The 9,213-nt window shown below is 52.4% G+C and overlaps 1 pseudogene; it reads left to right on the forward strand.

Moving 5' to 3' along the window:
* Nucleotides 1-1,879: 1,879 nt before the first annotated feature.
* On the forward strand, nt 1,880-4,286 carry LOC149369465 (uncharacterized; annotated as a pseudogene).
* The last annotated feature ends 4,927 nt before the right edge of the window (nt 4,287-9,213 follow it).

Genomic DNA, 9,213 nt, shown 5'->3' on the forward strand with positions numbered 1-9,213 from the left:
GTGGCCAAATGTTTAGGGGGTTCCCCCAAGGTGGAGTAGAATGTTGACGAACTGTTGCCTGGTCGCATGTCCTTTCGACTCGCACGTAAGTGGATCGCCCTGCGCATCGCATGCAACAACTGACAACTACGATCAACAAGTGTCTCGCTTTATTTCTCACAGCTGATAGTACTTCGCATATTTCGAGCATATAATTATACCGTGGACTTACCTCTAGTTACATGTCATACAGTACGACGTTAATACTCACTCGAGAAACGCATTTTACAGTCAAATGGGCCCCCTCATCGTCGACCGTCTGCTCCACACAGTAGACGCGACTAATCAGTTTCCCCCCTTTAATTAAGTTTGCATTGCAGTACTGCGCGTCAGTCTGAACGATCTTATTGTGGCTCATGCAGGCGACACATCGCGACAGCGCGGGCGCGCGCACGTGCAAGGAAGCGCGCGTGCAAAGAAGCGTGGTGAAAGCAGCGCGAGCAGCGAGCAGCGCCCCAGTTTTTACTTTTCTCCCATAGATGGCGCTGCACATCAGGCGCAGCAGCGCCACCCGGCGATGCTTTGGGAGCCTATAGCTTCGCAATAAAATGAAGCCCGAAAAGGTCCCCTACGTGTACGCGGCTAGTGGGAAGTCAGGCGCGGCGGTTGCCTCAGGTCTGGGCGCCCCCGCGTCGGCAGCCACTATTCGCAGCCGCAACATAGAGACGGCCGAAGAAGTTGCCCTAGCGCTCGCGTTAGAACGAAAGCAACATTCGCAGCCAGCGATAGTAAAACGGCATGGAATTTCATGAAAGGCAGAGTCTCGCCGGAAGCGGCGGCAGGCAGGGAGCTGACCCGCAAAGTCAGCTTATAAAAAAATTAGGAGACACTTTGGCGACTAAAGTGATGCAAGGCGAAAGCCTGAGTACAGCATTCTGTCACGAATCCGTGTTCCAGGGCTTTGTGGAGAGCAATCCCTGACGTACACGCTCTGCCTCCCTGTGACGGCGTTTGCGCTCAGCATCCTTTGCGCGCCTAGTGTTGGGAGACAGGGCGACACGGGCCATCCTACACGTTCAAGGTCCCGCCAGCGAATGACGCGTCCAGTGGCGGTCTGCTTGTGTCACTGATGTGTGGTTAAGATGTTAAGCTTCGCCTCTAAAAGTGAAATGCGACAGCGTCTTGTAACGCTGCCAGGGAGTCCACAGAACGCCATCGCCCATTCGGCTGTACGCCTTGCTCGTCGGTAAATTGGTTTTTGAGGAAAGGAAATGTATCTGTCACGCATGTGTCGGTGGAGACCTGAACCTCGCCGTAAGGGATGGTAGAAAGATGAGAGTGAACGAAGACACCGTATTCAGTAGACGCGTCTTTGTTCATTCCAAACCATTGAGCTGGCATGGCGGAGTGGCTAGCGTGCTCGTCTCGCACTCCGGAGACCCTGGTTCGATTCCCCAACTCGACCAATTTCGCACTCGGTTTTATTGATTTATGTGGTCTTACTAGAAAGGTTAATTAGGTTATAATTGATATTTAGATTATTGAAATTCCATCCATCATGTTCTGCCATTCACCTGTGAAATGTTGGAACTGTCTAGGAAACGGACACCCGAGCGGACGCTGCGCGGACGTGTTCCGCATGAGCTCCCGCCTTGAGACCGTTTTTCGGTGGAACGCGCTGTCTTGGTCTTGCTTTTTGTGGGATCGTCTGCAGGAAGTTGCCCTGTACCTGTGGACACCATATTTTGGCAAGTGTTCCCCCTTTTAGGGTTTTTTTTTTCACGATTTGTACTCGACCACGGTGCGGCAAAATTAGGCCTAATCTATAGGCCGAGCCGACGCCTGCGGCGCCGGGCTCCAGGGTCGTGCCTTGTGGTTGTGGGCCTTTGCGAGGCTAAAGATGATGGAGTACTCCGTTGAGGGAGGATCTATAACGCCCGAAGAATTCGAGGCGGGAGAATGGGCCTGGGTTTTGAAGGCGCAAGATCGCTTCAAGAAGATTGTGTACGGGGACCACTCCGAGAGTAGGCCTACCGAGAAACAGGCGGGCAGCGACGGACGCCAGACGCACGGAGCAGCCCAAGTCAAGAGGGGGAAAGCGCCGGTGTGGAAGAGACGGGGACCGTTTCTGAAGATGTCAGCCAAGGATTTCAAGGTTGTGTGCCGGCCCAAGAATTGGGACTTGAGCATAGTGACGCCGAGGGAGCTCGGATGTGCCCTGAGAGCGGCAGCGGAGCGGACGAACGCGACTGCGGTGGAAGAAGACCTAGTGCGGGTCAATGAGCCAAACAACACGATGACGGTGAGCACGCCGTGTATGAATCGTAGTGGGGCATATGCGAATGTCAAGATGCTCAAGCTGGGCGGTCGTGACCTTGAGGTTTCGGCATACGTGGCGGCGCCGGAGAACTCTGTGCGCGGAGTAATTTACAATGCGTACAACGGATGCCCACTGGCAGAAGTTCGCGCAGGATTCTTGAAGAGCAATGAAGACATGGAAATTTTGGATGCCAGACCTTTGGGCAAGTCAAAGGCGATTCAGATCGCGTTCGGGGGGAAGCGCGTTCCCCGGCAAGTCATCTATTGAAAATGTCTGTACGCTGTGATCCCGTATAGAGAGTTAGTCGAGACCTGCTATAACTGCAGACGAGTGGGACATCGGGCGGACGTTTGCTATCGTCCGAAGACTAATCTGTGTCGCCGCTGCGGGCAAGAACATTCTGCACCACCGGAGGGAGAGTCGCTGACCTGCACGCCGGACTGCATCGTGTGTCATGGGGCGCACAGCACGGGAAGTCGGAACTGCAAGTTTCGCCTAGCCCGTCAGCAGCCGACGGGTCTGCAGCAGAGCAACGAGGACAAGAGCCAAACTGGCAAGGAGGAGCGGCGTTCGAGGCCTAGGAAGCGGTCATCTAGCGGTGCGAGAGGCGATAGCAAGAGCAGGGAACGGTCAGCTTCCTTCCCGCCACTGCCCGGACCCGAGCCTGGCAAAGGAGGAGGGCAAGGTTCTGGTCATGGAAGAAGCCCAAGTGCCACGAGGAAAAAGGTGAGCTGGCCCAATGCGGGCTCCCAAAATGAGACTGCTCGAGAGAAGGAGCTACAAAGGCAGGTGCTGCAGCAAGCCGAAACTATCAAAAAGATGGAAGCTAGGATAGCAGAGATGGAACGCGCGCTTAAAACCGGCAGAGTAGAAAGGGTACAGACGCCGTTGGCCCAGGCCCCACAGCAAGCGGCGCAGGCGAACGCTTCACGCCCCTGCTTGGGAGTTGTTGAACACCCCCACCAAAAATTTACCACGCAGGGTAGAGCTCCAGTGGGTGCCGGCTCACTCTGGGAATCCAGGAAACGAGGCGGCCGATAATTTGGCCCGATGTTTGATTTGCCGGGCTCAGGACGGCCTCGATCCAGGTTTCTCGAGAGAACGGGCGCACACCTTTGCAGAGCTCACGCAAATGCCCCGCTTGGACCGTCGGACTTACCCTCCTCCACACCCCTCCCTTACCCATTCCCAACAGATCATCTGGAGACGCCTCCAGACCCGCTCTCTCTCATCCCCTCAGCTGCTATCTCTCTACTGTGGCACCTCCCCTGCATGCACCCTGTGCGGCGACCCTCACGCCACACTCTCCCACATCCTTTTCAGCTTCCCTGCTGATCCTCCCCCGCAGGGACAGCCCGCGTTATCAAGTTGGGAGGACTGGGAGGTCGTGCTCTCGTCTCCGGACCCGCCATCGCAGCTTGCTGCGGTTCTTCGGGGTGCCGACGTCATGTCCAAACACCACATGAACGTTCCGACGTAGAGTGGGACCGTGCGGTGGTCCAGGGACCCAAGGGGGGTCTAACACACTTGCCATAATAAAGTTTTTCTCTCTCTCGCGCGTGGACGATAACACAGCTATGGAAGTGGAGAAAGTGGAGAATCGGGGTACGGTCAAAAGGCCACCTCCGGCAGATGAGGGAGCTCATGCAAAGAGAGTAGCAGAAACTTCGGCGGCGGACACGCCGCAGCCAGTAGTTAAAGTCACTTGTCTTAGGAGGGACATGCTTACCTTGCGGAGAGAGTAGGAAAACTGGAAGAAAAACAGGATAGGTTGGAAAGTCGGGTCGACAGGATCGAAGCTAGACTAGGCAACATTGAGGAGCGTCTTGACGCCTTCACCAATGACATGCGGGGTTTCCAGAACCAGGTAATGGACATGTTTAAACAGCTAAATGCTATGCTAGAGGTTAGATTGCCTCCCGTAGTCGGCCAAGAGCCGATGTTAGTGAACCTAGGGCCTCACCATGGTCTCTCGCCAGCAAATTGAGGTTTGGCAGTGGAACTGCAGGTGCTTCCGTCGCAAGCGGGGGAACCTGCAGTTGCACATACAAAATCTGGATAGTAAGCCGGACATTATAGCTTTGCAGGAGGCTAGCGGCTCGGTGAAATTACCGGGTTTAAGACATTTACACCACCAGAGATTGATCGAGGGGGCGTATCGAGCGTCTTCACGGCCGTGTTAGTCCATCGCAACACCACAGTGATTCAGCATACCATAGATAGCAGCAGGAAGGACTACGTCCTGCTGGAGATTTTGCCCAAAAGAAAGGAAGATAAGAGTCTATTTGTTCTTAATGTATACTCTTCTCCAAAAGATAAGGGGGTGGGCTTGCCAGACCTTCTGATAAAGACGCAACGGCTAGCGGCTAGGTCTCAACTCATCGTGGTGGGAGATTTCAATGCGCCTCATCCGGAGTGGGGCTACATCCGAGCCAGCCCGAAGGGAAATAAGCTTTGGCAGGTTGCCCAGGACCTGCGATGGACGATCTTGAACAACCCGCTAGATCATACCAGAATAGGCAACAGCGTGAGCATAGACACCTCTCCAGACCTCACTTTGTGAATGGTATCAGGGATGCAAAGTGGGTAAACACGGGACAGCCACTGGGAAGTGATCACTATATCCTTTGCACGATATTTAGTGTTGCTAAGCACAAAGACACGGTGAAAGGAACTCGAGTGACGGACTGGGACCGATTTCGGAAATACAGGAATGACACAGTGAACGGGGAAATCGAGGACTTAGGAACCTGGATTGACACACTCAAGCAGGCCGCGAAGAGTACCACAGAAGAGGTTCCGACGGAGGAGGAGGGCTTTACGGCTGACTCTAGATTGTTACACATGTGGGAAGCACATGCAAGTCTCCTTCGGAGGTGGAGGAAACAAAGGCATAATGGTGTCCTCCGTAGGAAGATGGCCAAGCTAGAACGAGAAATCGAAACCTACACATTGGAGTTGCAGTGCAAACAGTGGGGGCAGATTAGTGACCGGATGAATGGGCAATTCGGATGCAAAAAAACATGGCAGTTGTTGAGGCACCTTTTAGACCCGGCGGCAACCAAATCTGCGCAGAAGGGGCAAATGGCTAGCTTAGTGCATCGGTATCAAGGCACGATTGGGGAATTTATACATGAACTCCGAAGTCGTTACATAAACAGAGAGGCGGGCGATTGCTTGCCGGATTACTCGGGAGAGGAAAACCTTGAATTAGATGCAGACTTTACGGTGGCGGAGGTGGAGTTTGCAATGGGCCAGCTTCGTACCACGTCAGCAGCGGGTCCGGACGGGGTTACTAATAAAATGCTGAGGAACCTGGATTTCAAGTCAGTGGGGGCACTCGCGAATTTGATGAATAAATATTGGGCGGCCGGGGAGATTCCGCCAGAGTGGAAGCATGCTAGGATTACATTTATTCCTAAAGCAGGGAAGAAGCTCTGTATTGAGAATCTGCGTCCCATCTCGCTAACGTCGGGCTTGGCCAAATTAATGGAGCATGTAGTCCTGAACAGGCTTCAGGGTTATGTAGGAAACAATGAGTTGATACCTGACACAATGATTGGCTTGAGGGCTAATTTATCAACGCAGGACGTCATGTTACAGCTCAAAAAAGACGTGGTTGATCCTGGGTACGGCACGGGCACCAAGGCTATCTTGGGGCTCGACCTCACTAAGGCCTTTGACAATGTTACCCATGAGGCAATATTGAGGAACCTATCGGACATAGGACCGGGGGGTGGAACTTTCCGGTACATCCGATCGTTTCTGGAGGGTAGGACTGCGGAGATTGTAGTCGGAGAAATGAAATCGGATCCCTTCCCATTGGGGAGCAGGAGGACACCGCAAGGGTCGGTATTATCGCCCTTCCTATTTAATCTCGCCTTGATCAAGATACCACCCAGGCTGCAAGGGATATCGGGACTTAAACATACATTTTATGCGAATGACATTACTCTATGGGTAACAAGAGGCAGTGACGCACAATTGGAAGAAACTCTAAAACAGGCGGTGGATATTGTGGAGGAGCTAGCAGGGGAAGCAGGACTCTCGTGCTCTCAGCCCAAGTCCGAGCTTTTTGTGCTGAGGGATAAACCAAGAGGGATACATGCGAGGCACTATATGCCGCCACCACCTTTAGAGGTGAAAGTGGGGAGAGTACCGGTCGCTGAGGTCCAAACGATCAGGATCCTGGGTATGTATCTGCAGACTAACAGGAAGAATAGCGAGTCCTTGCAAAGGCTTAAAAATACGGTCACTGCTACCGTGCGGCTAATCAGGAGAATCGCCAATCTTCAGAGAGGTGTTAAGGAAAAAGACTTGTGTAAGCTAGTGCAGGCGTTTGTGCTGAGTAGAATAGTATAGGCGACGCCTTATTTGAAGTTGGACGCGGCGGAAAAAGGAAAGGTGGAGGCTGTGATTAGGCAGGCGTATAAAGCGGCCCTTGGGTTGCCTCAGAATGCGTCTACCGAAAGGCTGCTGGGATTAGGGGTGCACAACACCCTGGAAGAACTACGGGAGGCGCACTTGGTTATGCAGCTCGGTAGGCTTTCAAAAACAAAAGCAGGAAGGGACATATTGGAAAGGATCGGCATTGGAGTTGACGTTCCAGCCGGTGACACGAAAATTCAGATGAGGCGGGAAATGCACAAGGGCTTGTACATAAAACATTTGCCCAAGAACATGCATCCAATACATCACGAGGACCGCAGGAAGGCAAGAGCCAAAGCTTTACATGCTAAGTACGGGAAGTACAACGGGGCAGTCTATGTAGATGTCGCCGAGTATAAGGTCAAGGATGCATTTGCAATTGCGGTGGTGGACGGGCGGGGACGCTTTATCGCCTCTGGATCAGTCAAAACCCGCTCCCCAGAAACTGCAGAGGAAGCGGCGATAGCACTAGCTATGACTAGTAGTAAGGCTGACCTGATCTTCAGAGATTCAAAAACAGCCATCCGAAATTTGGCGAGGGGCAGAATATCTGTCACAGCGGCGCGGTTGTTGAATCGGGCCACGGAGCGAGGGATTACGGAGGCGGAAATTGTCTGGGTACCTGCACACTCTGGGAACCCTGGGAACGAGACGGCTCACATGAATGCTCGAGGTTTCGTCAGCCGAGTAGGTGAGCCGGACGTCCAGGGAAGGTCCACGAGAGATGGGCTGGTATCCTTTCATGACATTACTAATCATTTCAGACTTGAGCGGAGGATTTACCCACCCCCGGACAAGCAATTGGTGAAGGCGCAGGAATGCGTCTGGCGACGATTGCAGACTAGATGTTTCTTTAACCCGTACGTGTTGAGCAAAATCTACCCGGACATTCAGCCGGAGTGCAAATGGTGTCACGAATTGGCAACCTATGACCACATATTATGGAGCTGCAGCATAGCACCGCCACCGGCGGACATTATGCGTGATCCTTCCCTCGAGCAGTGGGAGGCCGTGTTGGCCAGCTCAGACCCGGTCGTCCAGACCAGGGCCGTGGAGCGGGCCACCCAGGTCGCCGTCAGCCATAGGTTGATGGCCATCTAACACGGAACCGTCCACGCATGCTGTCTGACGAAAATAAAGTTTTTACATCCATCCATGGAACTGCCTAGAATGTTCGACACAATGCATATGAAACGAGTAGAAACTTTTTCTCTTTCCTTTGATCTTTCAGCTCTCCGCTATCCGCACGCCGCAGCGGTGGTGGCTCGGCTCGAGCCAGTAGGCAGGCCCGTGCAATTTGCTTTTCATCCTTCTCCCAGTTACAACAACAACAACAACGTTTGACTGGGTTATCCAGCCTGCGTCCCGTTCGGCGGACGCGGTTGTTGCGATGCTTCTCTTGTTTTGTGTTCTTTTAAGGAGTTTCTGTTCGCTCGTGGCGGTGGTGGTGGCTCGCCTCGAGGTAGTAGGCAGGCACGTGCACTTTCGTAAAGCTGAGATCTTGGCGAGTTGGTATGCATTCATACTGGTGAACAGCGCAAAAAGGCGGGACAACGACAAGACAAGCGCTGACTATCAACTGGGTTTATTGAAGGACGGAAGGGTATATATACGAAAACATAACACAAAGAAGATAGTGTGAAAAGGCCGTGAAAATCAAAACTATGTCACATGGGAAGTGATGTATGCTAATTCCTTGTTGCTAAGTGTCACTGAAGGATCACGGAAGTGTCACGGAAGTGTCACGGAAGTGTCACTCGAGAGGCGGCCTGGTCAATTCGTTTTTGAACATTACTGGGTCACGTATGGTAGCAATGCAATCCGGAAGACCATTCCAACACTTCATAGCACATGGCAAAGCAGAAGAATTAAACGCGAGTGTTCGGCCGAATAGACGTTGGAAGCTAAGATTATTATGCAGGCGACGTGAAGTGGCAGTGTGGACGCGTGACGACTGTATATTAGTTTCTGTAGAAAACAAAGAAATGCGATATCCCTACGTGTCTGTAAATTTGTTAGCGATAAAGATAACTTGATGCTTATTACGCTGGAATGACGGTTGTAGTCGTGAGAAATAAAACGCGCTGCGCGGTTCTGAATTGCTTCGAGGGAATGAATTAAGTAAGCCTGCTGTGGTGACCAGATAGCTGATGCATATTCTAGTTGCGGACGGACAAATGTTACGTATGCTAGCTGGCGGGTAGAAACAGGTGCGCTATGAAGATTTCTGTTCAGGTAGCCAAGCGTGCGCGATGCTTTGGCAGTTATGTATTGAATATGTTCCGCCCAAGAAAGATTAGAAGTCAGATAAACGCCAAGGTATTTATAGGAAGACGGGCGGGATAGCGTGACACCGTGAATAGAGAGTTTGAATGCTTCCGGCTAACAGTACCACGATTTTACTTTCTCTGCTGTGGCACGACAAGGACAAGGTCGTAGACGGAGTGACGACAACACAAGTGCTCACTAACAACTGACAAAATTGA

Source organism: Amblyomma mixtum, chromosome 1 (genome assembly GCF_055824585.1).
Source record: "Amblyomma mixtum isolate Tamu chromosome 1, ASM5582458v1, whole genome shotgun sequence".
Lineage (NCBI taxonomy): Eukaryota > Metazoa > Arthropoda > Arachnida > Ixodida > Ixodidae > Amblyomma > Amblyomma mixtum.